The following is a 19,780-nucleotide window of genomic DNA, read 5'->3' as shown; positions in this document are numbered from 1 at the left end:
AAAGAATTAGTTTTGAAAATTTCGCGAAGATTCGTCAATCGGTGCCAAAGTTATTGGGAATAGAATGTTGCCATTTTCCTATGGTAACTAGCTCCTAACTATAACTACCTACTGACAACCGCCACTAGGTAGTATATACACACTTATATTTTTGTAACAGCGTTTGTATGTACATTTTCAAACATATGCAATACTGTTATTAAAATAAAGAAAAAGCTCCTCTTCTGTCAAACAAAAGAGGCTGACCTTAATTAAAGAGATGTTGCAGTAGAACTTGTCCAACCGCTGCATCATCTTGTTGCGTGGATTACAGACAGTAATGCATTGTAAACGAGTGGACATTCTTCCATGTCGCAGCACGGCATATTTTGTCTAATTTCACTCCAGCAAACCAAGCTGTAGATGCAGAAATTGTTCTTGTGGAGTGTGCCTTAGCCCTTGCTGTCAGGGGCTTGTTAGCCTAATTGTGGCAGAACTGAATAGTAGATGAGACACCTCTAGTGATCGTAGCCTTTGTTACAGCTGTTCCTTGTTTTCCTTGTCCGTAAGCAACAAGGAGCTGATCTGTGTTTCTTGTCTCTTTTGTTTTGTGTAGGTAGAACTTCAAACATCTCTTGACATCGAAAGTATGCAGTACCAGTTCTGCCGGGCTGGATGGATTTGGAAAGAAAGATTGCAGTATCACCGGTTCGTTGAGATGGAATTGTGTTGGTACCTTTGGTATAAATGTCTGAATTGTCCATAAAGTTACATAGTTTTCAGTGAAATGTCGAAAAGGTTCTTTGATTGTAAAGGCTTGCATTTCACTCACCCTCCTTGCAGAAGTAAGAGCTAGTAAGAGGGATGCCTTCCATGTGAGAAACTTAAGCTCCACTTTGTGAATTGGTTCAAACAGTTGTCTCATCAACTGTGCCAGTACTACATTGAGCCTCCATTCCGGAGGAGGTGCACCCACAGTGGGAAAAGTGCGGAAAAGTCCTCTCATGATATGTTTCACAATACTAGATGCACTGAGGGAAGGAGCTTGAGGAGATCTCCTATAATGGGAAATTGCAGCCAGATGAACCTTTACAGACAAGAAAGAGAGACCCGATCTAGCTGGTGAGAGAAGATATGGCAAGATGTGCTCAGCAGGGGCTTGTAGCGGGTGAATGTTATTTCTTTCACACCAGAAACAGAATCGTCTCCATTTCAGACAAATATGTTTTACTAGTGCTTTCAGCACAGGACTTATCAATGATTTCTGTACACTCTTGCATCATATTTACTTTCCTAAACTCCTGGAATTCAAGAGCTATGCATGCAAATGAAGAGAGTGTGGATCCAGATGATTGGCTTGGCCCCTGTTCCTCAATAACATCGTCGAGGACGGCTGTAGGCAAATGGGTTTCGACTATGACAGCAGGAGCAATTCCAGGAACCAGTATTGCCTGGGCCAACATGGAGCTATCAGGATCAGACGACAACCTTCCTATTTCATCTTGCTCAGTACTCTGGGAATTAACTGGATGGGGGAAAGCTTAGGCGTATATCCCTGACCATCGCATCAAAAAGGTATTCCCCCCTGACCTCGGTAGAGGAAACCTGCTGGCATAGTACTGGCATTTGGAGTTCTCCTTCATTCCGATGAGGTCCAAAGTTGGTTTTCCCCATTTTTGGAATACATCCTCCAGCTGGGATTGTTCCAGCTCTAACTCATGGTAACTGGACTGAGACCTGCTCAACGTGTCTGCGAGGGTATTGTGCAGACCCTTGACATGCTCTGCTTTTAACGTGATCCCATGGTGTGTAATCCAGTCCCATAATTCATGCGCCTCTTTAGAAAGGGTAATGGATATTGTTCCCCCTCGCTTGTTGATATAGTATATGCTGGTGGTATTGTCCATAAGCACCAACACTGAAGAACCTGCTATTTTCGGCAGGAAAGCTTGGAGAGATGGGACTATGGCATTTAACTCTGAGCTTTTGATGTGCTGTGTTTTCTGCGCTGAAGACCATTTGCCTTGAAATTGCAAGTCCTGTAGATGACCTCCCCAGTCCTCCATGGAGGCGTCCGTTGTTAAAACAAAATCTGGGGTGCTCCGTAGGAAAGTAGGCCTTGAATGAGATTTGATGCCTGGAACCACCACTGCAGACTTTTCACCATCCGTGGAATGATTCAAACTACATCTTCGAAGGATCCCAAAACCTGTTGCCACTGTTTCTGTAGCTCCTCTTGAAGAGGCCTCATTTTCAGTCTGGATAGAGGTACCAGATTTATTGCTGAGGAGCACATCCCAAAGAGCTATTTGTACATTCTGACCGAAACTGACCATTTTTCTGATATTGTCTTTGCAAGCTTTTGCAGATGTATTCACCTCTCCTGAGACAATAGATTTTTGCCCTGAATGGTGTCCAAGGATGCTCCCAGAAAAGATATTACTTGATTTGGAAGCAGAATCGATTTCTCCCTGTTAAGGGTAAGTCCCAACGTTTTGAATAGACGGAGGCAAGTTTTCGTTGCTCGATCAGCTTCCTGCACAGTTGCTGCTTTGAGCAGCCAATTGTTGAGGTACGGAAATACTTGAAACCCTTGAGAGCGCAGGGTCGCCGCTACTGGCGCCACCCACTTACTAAAGATTTGTGCTGATTTGAATACAAATAGGAGCACTTTCAATTGATAGTGGGTACCAGCAACTGTGAGCCTTAAAAACCTTTGGTGCTTTGGGTGGATTGGGATTTGAAAATATGTGTCTTCCATGTCGAGGGAAGTCATGAAATCTCCTTTGTTCAAGCAACCCAGGATGTCTGAGAGTGTTACCATCCTGAACGTCTGCTTCTTGAAAAACTTGTTGAGATTTCTTAGGTCCAGAATCACCCTCCATTCTCCTGATTTCTTTTTTATTAGGAAAAAACAAGAATAAAAGCCCTTCCCTTTCTGGGCGAATGGGACCTTCTCTCTAGCATCCTTGAGATGCATTGCCAAAACTTCCTTTCGTAGTAAGTGAAGACGAGGGGAGGGGGGACCCTTGGGTGGGGTGGTTGGTGGCCACAGAAGGAATTCTAGAGTGTGACCCTTGGTGACTAGGTCCAAAACCCAGGGATCTGATGTAATCTTGTGTCACCTTTGCACATAACCGCAAATCTTTGCACCCACATATAGGGAGGGAAGATGGACTGGTACCCTGCTGTGCTCATTGATTTCTGCCTGAGTCACAGCGTTGTTGGGGTGCTCGCTTGCTGCCTCCCTGGTGAGAGAAACCAGATGTTGAAGATTGCCAATACGATGGAGGGTTATAAGATTGTCGATACTGGGATTGGTATGGTTGGCATTGTTGAGCTCTCTGGTATCCTCCTTTATAAGTGGCAAATCCTCGCCCTCTAGCACTTCTGAAAGGTACTCTCCTATACATTAGAGCTCCCAAAGACTTTGCGGTGTCCGTATCATTTTTGATTGCCAATAGAGCCTCATCAATGTGTTTACTGAAGAGTGGCTCACCGTCAAAAGCCATGTCAAGAATCTCTGCTTGTACCTCTGGCCTAAAAGTTGTTTCTTTTATCCATCCCTAGCATTGAAGTGCGGCCGCTCCTGCTAACTGCCTAAAACCAGTGTTTACTACATCAAGGGCACAGTTGATTGTCTCTGAGGCTGCACGATCATCCTACAGCAGAATTGTCTGTACATCCTGTCTATTTTCCTCCAGGTTGAGGTCTATTAGCCCTGCCATATCAGGCCACATTTGGCGGTTATAGCGGCTGATAATGGCTAGGGCATTTGCTGCTCTGATTTTCACCATTTCAAAAAATGGGGTTGGACCCAAAAATGGTCCTGGACCTGGGTATTCAATTGGTATCAAAGACAATGGTCCTAGAACCTTGTTCAAAAGAAGCTATGAGTCAAGGGGACATTGCTACAATTAATTAGATCAATGTCTAATGGAGTTTCTGTGCAAAGTTAAACTCCTTACGCCTAAGTCAATAGTTTAAACAACTAATGTGAAGTAAAAACAGCAACAGACCAAACAATATCAGTAATCACCAAATAATTTAATATGTTCAGTTTGTGGTGAATAAGTCAAGTATTATCCAGGTATATCAAAAAATTGAGAAAAGGTAGCTCCAGGGGGGAACGTGCGTAAAGGAGAAGTGCTCAGTGCGAGTCGGTGAAAAAGAAGGAAATTCAGTGACATGGAAGAAAGGAACTTTTGTATTCTTTTTGAACAGTATGTACGGTTGTCAATCACCGTCATATACAGCCTAGCTCCATATATAATACAATACTAATAAGATTATTTGCACACATACAGGATTAGATTTCCATAATAGCACGATGGGGGTCACATAAGAAAGTCTAGGCCTAAAACAAGGGCGTCGACGTTTTGATCCGTCTTAGGGCACAAGGTAATTTCTGGGCCTTGGCCGTGTGGATCTTCTTCAGGACTCGGATAGTGAATGGCAACCTGGGGTGAGGTGGGTAGGTCACCTAATGGGTAAAGAGAGTATCAATCAGGTCGGTTGCTGTAGGATTGATAAAGCACCACAAAAGGAAGGCGAAAAAAGCGGGCTTACCCTACGTATGAGCGAGATGGGTAGCCGGTGGCTATTTCATGTCAGCCTGATTGGGACCGTTTCCTCCAATTAAGTATGCGGGTGCTGGAGAGCAATAAATTGGCCAGGATGCGTGGGCATAAAATTGGAAACATGATTAAATCCTAACCGCTGTCTGAATAATTGCCTTCCAAAACATACCTCCATGTTGATGGTGAGGTAATATTTGCCCGTCTAGATTGTGCTTTAATCACAGTGCGATCGGTGATCTAAAATTAAATAAACTGCATTAAGTTAGGGTTGCTGGCACAATGGGGCCGGGGAAGTGGCTAGGTTGGTATTTAAAACCGCATGGAAGCCACTGAGAGATTTACCTGCTTCTATCCAGAATTTCGGGACCTGTTCTGTCTCGCTGCATGAACAGAATGCGAGCGGTTCCAACCGGCAGGTAGTTAAAGACCGGAGGCGCGCGAAACCGCGGGAGACATGCGGCGAAGGCCAGAGTTAAAAGACTCAAGAGGTCATACGCCGGCGATTAGAAGAAAATTATTACACTTCGAGTGGTGAAGGCTCGTGGATAAAAATGAAGGGGGTATTTACAGATAATATAGTCGATGATTTTTTTTTTTTTTTATCCTCATATGCCATAAGGATATTCTCAGAGTCACCGATTCCTACCACCCTCTGCATAAATACAGAGGGGCCCCTTCCTAAACTCTGACAATCTTTATGGATGCGCTTTCTGCAGATACCCAAGTGCGTCCAACACCGAACTGCACAATGTCCATTCAATTCAGTTCTTCCGAGTATCAAGGCCCATGAACTGATCTTAGGGTAACTCCGTCTGCAAAAAGGCATAATCATTGGACGTAGTTGTTCACATCCTATCCAACCAATTAATACATGGGTTCCAGAAATGCTTTCTTCTCTTCCAAACTACCTTATCTAAATTAAGTGTATGTCTGATTGCTCTAATCCAATCAATATACAAAGGTGATTTATCACTCACCCAAAGTTTACATATTTCTCTACGAGCAAGAATTATTAAATAAAGAGACAGTTTGTTAGTATCTTAAGAGAGTTCCTCATAATTATCAAACAATTCAAAGAAAACTGATGATATACTAACCTGTATATCAAAATTGAAGAGTGTTTTCATACCTTCTTCAATCTCGGCCCAAAAGATCCTTAAATTAGGGCAAGTTAAAAACATATGGAGGTCGTCCGCCTTCTCCAACTTACACTTTGAACAGCATGGGATAGGGCCTTTAGAAAACTTGGCCAATCTGGCCGGTGACCAATAAATTCTACGGAGGGAAAAGAGATGATTTTGCTTTAAATTGGCAGGTGCGACTGTCACGTGAAGTAAGTCAAAGGATACTTGCCATATATTCTGCAAGTCGACATCTGGGACTAGATTTTTCCAAAGATGTTCCGGTAAGCAAAAATCCCCATCCTCTGCTTCTAAGATTGTCCAATAGAGCACCGATGTTTTAATTTTCCTTGCTCTATTCAATAAGAGTTCTTCCAAAGCCGACTTTATACCAATCTGAGCTAACTTATCCTGAGCCCAACTTTTGATCTGTAAATATTTAAACTTGGATAAGTTATTGTCTGTAAGCGTGAAGATCTCCTCCCAACTCAAAAATACTCCTTCCGGAATTATCTGACCCCATGCATTCAAGTTTGCTGCCCGTAGAGGCAATGCTAGAGAGTCTTTAGTCCATTCTGGCGAACCCGGTGAATCCCATATTGGGGCCATCACAGAGTAATATGGGCTATTCAGCGCCCTTCTCATTCTAATCCAAACATATGCCATATCCCTAAGAGCTTTTAACCGAACTTTTTTGAAGAAGCGAATATCTCCAAACTTAAACAAAAATCCGTGAGCTCCATCCTGGAGCTCAGAAAGCATAATCTGGAACATAATATCTGTTTCTGTCATGGCTGGACCGTCGAATAGCCTGATTCCTGCCTTAATTAGTAAAGTCCAGGCGTACAGTTTCAGATCCGGGGCACACAGCCCACCTTTACGTTTCCGTCTGCGCAACTTCTTCCATGCGATTCTTATGTCCTTTGAGGCCCAGATAAAGGTGTTCCATTTAGCTTGAATCTTATTAAGCCGGGCTTCTCTAAAGGCAAGTGGAATATTCTGGAAAATAAAAATTAATTTGGGTAACAACATCATTTTAATCATATTAACCCTACCAATTAAGGTCAAAGGAAGAAGTGCCCAACCTTTCAATGCCTCCTCACTTTCCCGCTCTTCTTTAATAAGATTTTTTTCCGCTATTAGGTTTATATCCTGCGTAATTTGGATTCCCAAATATCTTATTTCCTGCTTTAAAATTGGGATATTTGATAACGTTACAACATTCCAAATCATGCATTCTGTTTTGGCCTGATTGATCTGGTAGCCTGAAATTTGACCAAAATGAACTGCGGCACTATAAATAAGGGGAAAAGCATTGATTGGATCTGCTGTATATATCATCATGTCGTCAGCAAATAAAGAAACTTTTTTTTCCCAATTGTTACATTTAAATGGTAAGATGCGCTGGTCTTGTCTTATATTTTCTACCAATGACTCTATATATAAGTCAAAGAGCAGGGGTGAAAGGGGACAGCCCTGTCTTGTACCTCTATTGATTTTTATGGGCAAAGATAGATTTCCATTGATCAGTACTCTAGCAGTTGGTGCTTGATAGAATGCTGCGATAGATCTGCAAAAGTTCCTACCTAAGTTGCACCTTTCTAAGACCCTAGTCAGGAAAACCCAGTTAACACGATCAAACGCCTTAGTGGCATCTAATTTTATGACCGCAAGTGGAATTTTATGCAGGGTGGCAAAATCAATTGCGCCTACTAATGCTTGCATCAAGTCTTGTATAGACCGCCCTCTGACAAATCCCTTTTGGTCAACATGTAACAGGCTATCTGCTACCCCATTTAATCTCTCTGCCAATATTTTCGACATCAGTTTGTAATCAGATTTGAGCAGAGAGATGGGACTATACGAATCACAATGCGATGGTACCTTCAGTGGCTTGAGAATAAGAACAACTGTAGCCTCATTCCATGAAGGAGGAATTTTACCCCCTTCCTCAAAAATATGAGTGAAAAGCTTTAGTAGAACAGGAATGATTATAGGAGCCAAAACCTTATATATCTCCACCGGCAGTCCGTCCGGACCTGGAGCCTTGCTTTTTTTAGCGGAATTTATTGCCGCCGGTATTTCATTTGAGCTGATTCCCCTATTTAAATTCTCCGATCTCTGATCATCTATCCGACGAAGAGCATATTTATCCAACCATGTCCGGATATTATCATGGCCAGGGACTAGGTCCTCCTTATACACTGAGTGAAAATGTTTGAAAAAGGCCTGTTCAATATCAGTGCTGTTTTCTGAGACCTCAGCCATGGTGTCTGTCTGAACTCCCTAATGGTGTTCCTCTTCTGCGCTTTCTTTGCTTTCCAAGCAAGCAACTTACCGCTGGTCTCACCATACTCAAAGTGGGCCAGAGAACTAGCCTGCCAACGTTGCCTAAGCCTTTCATCAAAAACCTGCTCAAGTTGTGATTTACAGGCTATCAACTCTTCCTTAATACTGCCTGGAGTTGCTGAGCTTGGATCAAATAGCCCGCATTCTAAAGCTTTAATATTAGCCTCAATCTGAGTAATCTTCGCTCTATATGTTTTATATTTAGCAGATTGTAGAGCTAATAATAGTCCTCTCAAAAAAGCTTTATATGCGTCCCAGACCATAGGAAGCGTAGCTGTTTCTAAATTGGTTTTAAAAAACTCATCTGATTCAAGAAGCAAAGTCACTACTGTTTCTTCATCCAAAAGAATGCAACTATCCAAGGTGTATCTTCTAACCTTCTGTGTGTCTGGTAATTTAAGAGTTAAAGAGACAGCCGAGTAATCTGAGATGTGAGCACCTAGGTGCTTAACCTCTTTAACGGACTGACAAAGTTGCTGTGCTACTAGGAAAAAATCTAATCTAGATTTATGGCGAAGCTTCTTGTTATGAAAAGTATATTCCTTATATCTCCCTGATCTCTTCCTCCATATATCTTTCCACCCAAACTGCTTTATTGCATTTAATAGTAGTAATCTCGTTTTGGGATTATGCAAAGATTTAAGTTTATGAGATTTATCTAAATGTGGATCCAAAACTAAATTGAAATCCCCTGCTAAAATTAGAGGATCATCAAAATCTAAGAGTTCCACCAAAAGTTTTTCAAAGGGAGTGTGTCATCTAAATTTGGGCCATAGTACCCTACAACAGTGAAATTATGTGTGTTATGTTTAATCTTAGCTATCACCCACCTCCCTTTTTTATCAACTCTTGACTTCATTAACGATATATCAAGGTTCGCCTTGATCGATATAGCAACTCCTTTATTTGAAGTCTGCTGCGTGGTCGTTATCACATGCTGAATCCATTTCCTATTACTACACATATCTCTCAACTCCTTTTCAGTAGAATGTGTCTCTTGTAAAATAAAGACATGTTCCGGCGCATCCTTCAGATATTGAAAAATCCTCTCCCTTCTATATTTGACTCTTAACCCATTCACATTCCATGATAAAAACTTAATATATGCTGACGAGGCTACCCTATCCTGTGACATTTTCTCCTACTAAATATAGACAATTAAATATCCTATTTGGCATACTTGGAACTTTTTTTTGTTTTTTTCCCCAAATGCTCCCCACCCAGTGCCCCTTCCTCCCCCACCCCTGTCTAGACCTACTCCCTCCCGTGCTCCCCTGGAGAACCCCCCTCCTTTTCCTTGGCCAACTCCTGGCCATTAGGACTCCCTCTCCGATGTCTGGACGACGAATAGTTTGTCGATTTACACAATCAGGCAACACATAATAATAATAGAGTCTTTAGTAGTTCATTGCTCGCCAAGAGTGCTTTTACTGTCCTGTATAACTAGTTGGAGATACTCTTCAGCCTCCTCGACCCTTTTAAAAATTCTCATTTTGTTTTTATACATCACTTTCAATGATGCAGGAAACTTTAGTTGAGCAGTGGCGCCTAGCTGCTTAACCCCTTAATTGCTGCCGTCGGCCAACGGTCGTCACGGCCACTACCTCCCCAGTGCTGCGCACGACCGTTGGACGTCCAGTTCAGCACTGGATAATGGACAGCGCAGCACTGGGGAGGTTTGTTTACAAGCTCTAAAGGGGTTAAAGGGATCCAATTATTTACCAAGCTCCCACTGTCTAGACGCTGTGATCGAGGAAACATCTGATCTAATCTGTAAAGTACTTCCTTCCGCTGACAATGAATTTGCTTTCAGTGCTCTATTGAGTATCTCCTCTTTTATCGTATATGTCAAAAAGTGAACTAATATTTTCCTGGGCCTAGTCTTGTTGGGGTTTTGCCTGAAAGGGTCCCTGTGTACCCATTGAATGTCTCTCAATAGTTCCTCTTCTGAGATCTCAATCTGCGTTGCTTGTTTTATCAATTTAACGACAAATTCTTTTATATTTCGCCCTTCTGCCCCTTCGGGAACTTTCAGTAGGCGCAAATTATTCCTTCTTTGCGCATTTTCGAGCGACTCCAATTTATCTTGATATCCCAATTCACCATGGGTGAGAGCTTTGATTTTCCTGGTGTGCTGCACTGCAATTAGTTTAAGATCTGAAACAGTGCTCTCCAAATCTGCTGTTCGTGTTGTCAATGCATCAAATTTTCCTTGCAATTTTTCTAAATACACTTTTATATCATGCTGATTCTTTTGAGACTCAAGGAAACCGCTTTTAACCTCGTGACTTAAGGCCTGTAGCATTAATAAAACAGACTGGTCAGAATTGTCTAACCCCCCTATATCTGGAGGAGTAGCAGTTAAGTCCTCTCCGCTATTACTTCTTGCAGTGCAATCCAACCCTTCTGCCTCCTTACCGGCCTCTTCCTCATTTCCCTAATTAACCACCCTTCCCAGAGTCTCCATCCTGGTCAGCTCTAAGACGTCTGCCTGCTCCAGCCCGAGGTCCTCTTCTAAATTTTCCAAAGGATGATATCTATTAAATGTCTGGAGGCCCCCTGCAATTCCCTGTGAAGAGAGCTCACCAGAATGCTTAAGTTCCAATACAGTGGGAACCGTCTTAAAGTACGCTTTCAATGAGGGTGTAGGCTTAAATCTTTATCACTGCCTTCTGTGCCTTAGAGGTGTTCTTTTTCCCAGTCCTCTTAGGAAGTTTCGCCTTAGATTTTGCCACTACCAATGGTGAGATATCTGTGACTGCGGTAACAGTGGCCGGCTTCCCCCCTTTACTTCCTTGCACCTCACTACTAGACATACGCAATTCTGGTACCGTAGGTATTCTCCTACCATTTGCTGAGCAGGCAGCTTTATTCTGATACTGGTTAAACACATTTCGCGATCCAATGCATTGTGGTTTATATAGTTTTGTGGAGAGCTCCTGCAGATTGCCTGACGCCCTCCAAAAATTTGGAATCCTGTATCCAACCCTTCTTCTTCTTTTATCTTCCCAAGCCGCCTTAGTCCAATGAATTACACCCCCAGAGATCTTATGGTTACTCCCCTTTGTATTGGTATCAAAAAAGTACCTTACTGCAGCAACAGCGGTGGCTCCCGCCGTATCTGCTTGTTGTGACTTCTCCAGAATGGATGCTGTTGTGATTTACACTCCGGGGCAAAGAAAACAACACAGCTGCCAAAGGACGGTTCCAAAAGGGCGCAGGGAGGAAAAGCAAACGTCGTTCTTTGAGTCTCTTGCACCAGTTGTTACACGTTATCTCAAGCCATATGCACTGAAAGCGCTATCAAGCAAGAAACAAGGAAAGGAAAAGGAAAGGAAAAGGTTCTCCGCCGCTACCACCGCCGTTGAGTAGATTGAAGCTACTCCGCCTGCTTTCTGTACTCGTACGCCGGGTACCTGCCACAGGGTTCAACCATGCTGCTCACACCGTGTTTCCCGTGCGTTCACCGACATGTCAGCAGGTTTTTTTAAATGATCGGCCTTAATCCGCTGTTTCAAATCCTCAAAATGTGAAAGACCCAAGCAAACAAATATCCAATTCAGCAGTATCTAACCGCCCGAGCACCCACAGTGCTACCGGACATTAAGAGCAGTTCTCGTGGGTGATGGATATGTATTGCATACAACATAGCAGGTGAAAGGAAAAAATATACATACGAGCATATCAAGGCAGTTATTATGAATGTTGGATAGGTAATACATACAAATAATTGGAGGACATAAAAAAACGAACATATTACTAGTGGGCATAATTTAAAGAAAAAAGTCTCCATTCCATACCAGGTACGATCAAGGTTACAATGTATTGCAGCTATTCCACAGGATTACGGGACAGGTAGCGGTCATGAATTAAGTTCAGAGACACCCTAGACCCACCGTGAAGCCTTTCTGTAGATAATTCATGCCCCTTGGTCCTTTCACATTAGTGTAGGCTCACCACTGTTGCATTGTTTTTATTGTTCACTGTTAATATGTCCACCTATCGAATTGGCATTATTATGCCCAATTTTCCTTCCATCACTGTAAATATCCACACACTGTAGGCAGGATATCCCGTAATCCTGTGGAATAGCTGCAATACATTGTAATCTTGATCGTACCTGGTATGACCTAATTGCCCTTGTGCCACCTTGTATATGCTGTAAATCTTATCCGCCAGACAGAAATGTTATATTAATTATCTGTTCATGTCCGTTTTGCTTTCAGCTGTGAATTATGCTGCATGTTTTCAATGCTACATAATAACCTATTGTGACTTGTATGAAATGGAGTCTTTTTTCTTTAAATTATGCCCACTAGTAATATGTTTGTTTTTTTATGAAAAAACCATAGTAAACCTCTCAGAGAGAAAACTAACAAGACATGAGGAAACGGTCCTGAACAGAGGCATGACCTTCTGTCCCACGGCCAAATTTGATCCTGTACAGACTAGAATAGACATCTTCAAGTTTGTGCGGAAGCTAAAATTGCAAAACATATTTGCATTGAATCCACAATCAGGAACTGAACCAATCCCGGAAGAAATGGAGGAAACCGGGAATGCTATCACGGACAATGACTTGCCTCTCCTTACAACAACACACAACCTGGCAGGCTTGGAGGAAGTTCCAAGCTTGATTTTAAACATTGAGGAGAGAAGAGATCACGCAGTAAAGAGATCCAAGTAATTTGAAACGGAAATCTAGATTTTTACCGCACGTCACACATGACGCAATTGATGTCTTCAATGATGCTATCCTACAAGATCTGGAAAAAATGACAACTAAGAATACGAAACTGACAAGGAAGAACTCTAATATCTCGCGAATGGAATGGGAAGCCATAAAATCGCTGAAGGAGGACAGCTCGATCAAAATCAAACCCTCAGACAAAGTGGGGAATATTGTGATTTTCAGCAAAATCAAATACAAACAAGAGGCTCTAAGACAATTGCAGGATAAAGACTGTTATTCAATCATTAACAGGAAAGACTTTGACAAATACACCACAGACTATCATGTACTATTAAAAGGGTGGAGGGATGAAGGGATGCTCAATAAAAATGAATTTGAATATTTATACTGTGAGCACCCAATAATTCCCACATTTTATCATCTCCCAAAGGTGCATAAGGACATAAAAAATCCCCCGGGGAGACCCATCGTTTCCTGGATAGGAAGCCTCATGGAAAGCACATCTAGGTTTATTGGCCCCTTTTGTGAAGGATCTGCCTTCCTTTGTCAGGGATACCCAAGATTTCTTAAGGTTAATTGACGGCATCAAGTGGGAAGCGGATATGCTTCTGATTACCCTAGATGTCGCCAATTTATATACTTGTATCGGACACCAAGAAGGGATCCCAGCAGTAAAATGGTTTCTTGGCAAGAAGAACATACAATACCATCAGAACAATCGTATGCTTCTCAAAATGACGGAGTTCTGCCTCTATAACAATATTTTTCTGTTTGCAGGTGTTATGTACCGTCAGACCAGAGGGACCGCCATGGGCACATGCTTCGCCCCCAGCTACGCAAACTTGTTCGTGGGCTGGTGGGAGAAGCACGTGGCCTGGGGGGGACCAACGAAAAATGGCTAGACCATACAATGATCTGGACAAGATATATTGACGACTTGTTTGTCATCTGGCGCGGCGACAGATCCTCGGCTGAGGAATATGTTGCGATGCTGAATGACAACATTCTCAATTTGAGATTCACGAGCACCATCAGTGATAAATCCGTACACTATCTCGACTTAGAGGACTTTACAGCAGGGAGCTCTCTACAAACAAAACTTTATCGAAAGCCTACAGCGGGCAATACCGTATTACATGCGGCAAGTCACCATCCCAAATGTATGATAAGAAACATCCCTTTTGGTGAATTGCTCCGCTTGAAGAGGAACTGCTCAGATCCAAGTGATTTTTCACAGGCACGAGATGCAGCTGTAACAAGATTCCAAGATAGAGGTTACTCGAGGGCATTACTAACAGACGCCTCAAGTAGAGTAGAGCTCACAGATAGAAAAGACCTCTTGAAGAACAAAAGTAAAACTACTGAATTTGAGACAGTGACGAGGATGATTACCACCTACAGTATGAGATCCAGTGAGTTGGTTCAAATATTTAACAAAAACTGGCATATCCTAAAAACGGATATAGTTCTGAAAAACAAGTTACCTCCTAGACCATCTGTGACCTATAGGAGGTGCCAGTCCCTCAGCGACCATTTGACTAGAAGCCATTTTGAGGACCCCCCCAAACCATCAAAAACTAAATCCATTCAAGGCTTTTTTCCTTGTATGCACTGCAAGGCATGCAAGTATAGTAAAAAGCGGACAAAGTATGAGGGGAGACCTAATGACTCACGACTCACCAGAGTAATCGCAAAATTTCTGAATTGCAATTCAGAATTTGTGATTTACTGCCTGGTTTGCCCGTGTTCTAAGAGATATATCGGGAGTACCATCAACCCGGCGAAGAAATGTATCTTAGAGCACATGCGTGCCATAACTAACAGAGATAAAAGCTAACCTGTGGCACGCCACTTTGAAACCCACCATAATAGCAATAGGGACCTATTGACTTTCTTCCTCATAGATCAGTTAGAGAGGAAAGAACGAGGTGGAGACAAGATAAGATCAGTGAGGGCCTTAGAATCAAAATACATCATTGATCTCCAGAGCATGCAGCCAAGGGGGTTAAACAACGACGAGGAACTTTGGGTACACTTGGAGTAGATCATTCGATTGGATATTCTGAATGACATTTAAACAAAAAATGTACAATCCAAATGGGATTCGCTTGACAACACCCGAACAGAATACAGAAAGGCAGAAAATAAAACATCACCTTAACACACCTCACTCTCCAAACCACATCGGAATCAAATATATCAGCTACACTGACACATAGGCCCATACAGGGCGAGACAAGAGGAGGAAGGAATATGTTATAATTGTGAATGCCCATTCAGGGTAGGATGAAAAACGCATATAAATACACATAGAAAATAGAAGATGGGGAAATATATCGATATGATGTTGTTTGGAAAAATATTCAATCTAGAATGTGATTATTATTGAAATAACACTATGTACCCCGATATGAAATGTAATTACATGATCCTTGAAATGCAATATATGCATGATCTGGGTGCTAAGGGATGTACATGGGTTACTTTTTTGAAATCAAAAGAAATTAACGATTTATATACCCAAAATGAACTGTGTATTATATGCAACACAATGAAATGTGAATGGGATCTAGTATGGTTGGTACCATATTGTTTTTAATAGCACAAGCACTTTACTGACACCAGTCTCCGTGTACATACATTTTTAATGTTCTTTGCATTGTTACAAACAACGTAGTACACTGTAAGATGGCCGCCGAAAAGAATCTGGTGTATTAGTCCTCTTTCTATGATTAGGGAGGGGTGGAGCTAAATTGGTGTCTATTATGATACACTGGTTGACACTGAGGAAGCCTTAACGGTGAAACGCGTCTGTCAAGGGGGCAGGGGGGTCTGCCAATAAATCATCTTTTAAAATCAAGCTCAGAGTGCTGTCTACTTTCGTTTGAAGAAACGAGTGTGTGTTACTATATATATATTACCTACTGGCGGTCGCCAGTAGGTATATATAGTTAGGATTTTTTCTCTATGGGATTTTTGAAAATTCTATGTCTAATAACTTTGGCGTTTGTGGACGGAATTGGCTGAAATTTTCAGGAAAATGGCACATTTTGTTTCTGAGCAGCCCTTGAAAATTTGGGGGGGGTTCGTCAAGGGGGGGCCGAGAAAAAAGGGGGGTCCCAAAACGTGTTTTTAACATTGAGTTTTCCATAGGGCGGTTGGCCTCACTTTTAGCCCGAACGGCTGAATGGATTTGCACGAAACTTGGCAAAATTGTAGGGACTGGTAGCCCGATGTGCCTTTTGTAGGTCTCAATATATGTGCTCCAGTGGATTTTGAGAAATTAACGTTTAAAAAAAGATATATATCTGTAACAGCGGACCTGGCAGCGTCCCAGGACGCGTACTTTACGCGCAACGGAGCTTTGTGAAGCGAAGCTGATTGGTTCTCCGGCGTCTGTCAACATTCCAAAAAGTCCGTAGCGGCCGCCATCTTGTCTCTCGGTAGGATCGAGAGACAAGAGGAGGTCAAAACAAAGGGGGAAATAACTATAAGGGGGCATAGTAGATCCTCGCTGACCCCCTAGGTTTGATGTGGAGGTTTTAAAAGGGCCCCGCGGGGCAAAAAAAAATAATAATAATAATAATCGAACGGCTGAATGGATTTGCACGAAACTTGGCAAAATATTAGGGACTGGTAGCCCGATGTGCCTTTGCTAGGTCTCAATATATGTGCTCCAGTGGATTTTGAGAAATTAACGTTCAAAAAAAGATATATATCTGTAACAGCGCTCCGCTTCGCGTAACGGAGGTTTGCGAAGCTGATTGGTCATTCTGTCACTGGGCTATAGTTGGGCTACATCTGGCTGATATTTGGGCTACATTTGTTTTTTTGTGTGTCTGGCGGCCATCTTTGGGCTACATTGGGCTACATTGGGCTTCATTGGGCTACATTGGGCTACATTTGGGCTCCAACATATATATAGGCCAATGTAGCCCAATATATATTTTTCAAAGTTAATTTTCGTAAAAACCACTGGAGCATATATCTTGAGACATAGCAAAGGCACATCGGGCTACCAGTCCCTACAATTTTGCCAAGTTTCGTGGAAATCCATTCAGCCGTTCGAGCTAAAAGTGAGTCCAACCGCCCTATGGAAATGAAGGAAATGAATGGGTAATTTGTAATTAGCAAATAGCTAATCGCAAACTAGGAATGGTAAAGAATCGCTATTTATTCCTTAAAGTTCGCTATTTAGGAAATGCAAAAAACTTTGATGATACATATGGCGGTTCATCTCTAACAAGATAAGAAGCATAGGGATACATTTATGATGACTGGCGCATCACCAGGGATGTGTTAGTCATTCTGTGCCGCTGTTCCGTCACCTATGGTGTGCTGCATTTACAATGCGGCGCATCATGGGGCAAAAACAGCACAGATGCGTGATGTATCTGTGCCGTAAAGGTGGCGCATTGCTGGAGTTGTATCGCAAGTGTGATGAAGCTCCAGCAAGGGTCGGGGGTGCCCCTGTCGCAGGGTTTCTGTTCTCACACAGAACTGTGGACAGAGGATTGGAACCTCGGCGAATTAGGGTGTCCCAAAACTCACGTTAGTAATCAAAAACTCCTTAGCAAGCTAGGTACAGTGTCACATTGGATATAACAAACTCTCAATGTTTAGAGAATCCAGAATATGAACTTATAGTACCTCAGGATACTTGGAACTCATGAACAGTCGGTCGTTATATATTTCTTAGAAACCAGAACATGGAGTTAAGAAGAACACATGTGTATTTGAAATGTTTATTTACTAATGCCGTCTTCTCAGGCGTAGTATCTTAGATAATAGAAGTACACATATTATCAGTAGCAAAATTACCAGCATAGTTACTAGTACATAAAAAGCGAATGGTGACAGTATGTTAACATGCTGTAAATGAATAAGAGTTAGCAACACTTATAAGCAGCCGCGGGCCGTGGAGGGAGTTACGGTGGGGCAGGGAGGCGGGGAGGGGGAGGGGCAAGGTAGAGAGGGCTCCACCCTGCTTCTCCCCCTCCCCGCCTCCCTGCCTCACCGTAACTCCCTCCACGGCCCGCGGCTGCTTATATCTCACCCTCCCTAATACACATATTATATTATTTGCTAAGAAGGTCTCTTTGTGTTGGTTTAGGGCGTGCCCATACTTTAGTGTCTTAGATTTGAAGGAATCACATCAGCATACACCAGCTCTCTCTTCATGTGAACCGCATCAACTGTTGTGTATGTGTGTTCGGCAAAGCAATATAAAACCCGCCTCATGCCCAGAATTGGCAGAAGTTGCACTTATGTTATGAGTATGAAGTCGTGGAGATCAGACCTCATAACAATTCTGTATCGTGTTGTTCTTGAAACTTTAGCACTCGCTGTACAGATATAGTTTAACAAGCAAAGCAGATAGTAGAGCAATAACATATTATTCTCATGTAAACCACGATGAACTACTAGGTGGAAAGCTAAAGCAACAACTAAGTGTCGTGTGCAGAAGTTGCAAAAAAGGAAAAATGGCGTTTAAACCGGTAATGAGCCCATGCTAACTTAACACGGTGTAAAGATATCCAGGACCTAGACGACACCTCCCCATGATCCGGAAACGAACTGAATAAGATAATAGAAGTGCCATCTCATGAGAGCAGATTGCAAGTTTATATGTGGACGGTCCGCAAGGTAAAGCATTAAAAACTAGGAAAATTTAATGCTAAAGAAAAATAAAACAGCCAAGTACTTTATCGAGTCTTAAGCCAATAGGCAAGGTAAATAATAAAAACTTGACAAATAAGTCAATGAATTGTCAATGAAATGCTAGTACTCAGCATATCAAACATGAAAAAGGTCTATGACATAACTGTGTATGCAAAATAAGCTGCAACAGCCTCCAATAGGAAGTCACCGTCTTCATCCGAAAACAGTTCAGCCATCCAATTTAAAAGCGGAAAAGAACATACGTGCTCTCCCAGCACCGGATCCTCTATCACCATCAGAGGACAGCTCGGTGGGTTTTCAAGAAAGCTCTGTTCCAAGAAAGACTGTGCTGCCGCCAGTAAATTCCAGGGACCAAGTAGTCCATGCATCAATGCCACAGCCATAATCCTTTCGCCAGGACAAACCAACTCGTGAGTAATGATAGGAGTCATCAGCTGATTAAAGTCGACGTCAGGAGAAACCGGTCCGCAGAGACACAAATCAATGGCCCAATCGAAATCACAGGTCAGGCAGTGAAATACAGGCTGGACACAGGTGAAGTAGGAGAATCGAAAAGATAATCCATATGCCGTGCTTAATATCGCCAACGGCATTGTGCCATAATATTCTAGCATGCGATTGCGGAACAGTGTCAGCAGCTGCAGGGTGGGAGGTTGCATAGGAGGGACATCCATATTTAAAAATGTAAAAAAGCACAAGAGCGTCCGCTGGTAATGCAAGTAAAAATGCCAATCCACGAACCAGAGTGGAGAAAATAGAATGAAAGGAAGCAGGGATGACTCCAAAGATTTTCTCAAATGAAGTCACGAGACCACTGGTAACAACTTTAAAAAAGTGCGCCAGGGTCTTTGTGGAGGATGCGTTAAAGATAGTCGGAACCATCTTGCTGAAATTGAAAGGCAAATCTGAATTAAAAGTATTCCTTTTATCGTAACAGTAAGTGAACGGGTTATTTGCTGCAGAAATGTTCTATTTCCTCCCACACATGAACATAGGGAGTTTTCAATCTGGCCACAAATACCAACCTTGGGACAGATTTCAACGGCATGGCAAGAATAAGAGCTCTTTTGTCTCAGAGAGAGGTGGCCTTGAGTTCGGCCCGTGAAACTTTCGTGCTTCACATAGTGAACACCCGTACAGAGGTGCAGACCCTTTTCAATTAACTCAGAACAATCTTCATTATTGAGCATCAAATAACTACCATTTTCCAACAACTTGAACGTGGGGATGATAGCAGGAACTGGCGTGCCTTGCAACACGCAAGCCATATTTGGTCGGTGTTTGTTGCATGAACCGTGTAACTGTATGTGCCTACACATTAGTGAATGATCTGGCGTCTCAGTGCATTCCTCTCCATTCAGATAAACTTCTTGATC

Source organism: Lissotriton helveticus, chromosome 10 (assembly GCF_964261635.1).
Source record: "Lissotriton helveticus chromosome 10, aLisHel1.1, whole genome shotgun sequence".
NCBI lineage: Eukaryota > Metazoa > Chordata > Amphibia > Caudata > Salamandridae > Lissotriton > Lissotriton helveticus.
This window is presented reverse-complemented; position numbering follows the sequence as displayed.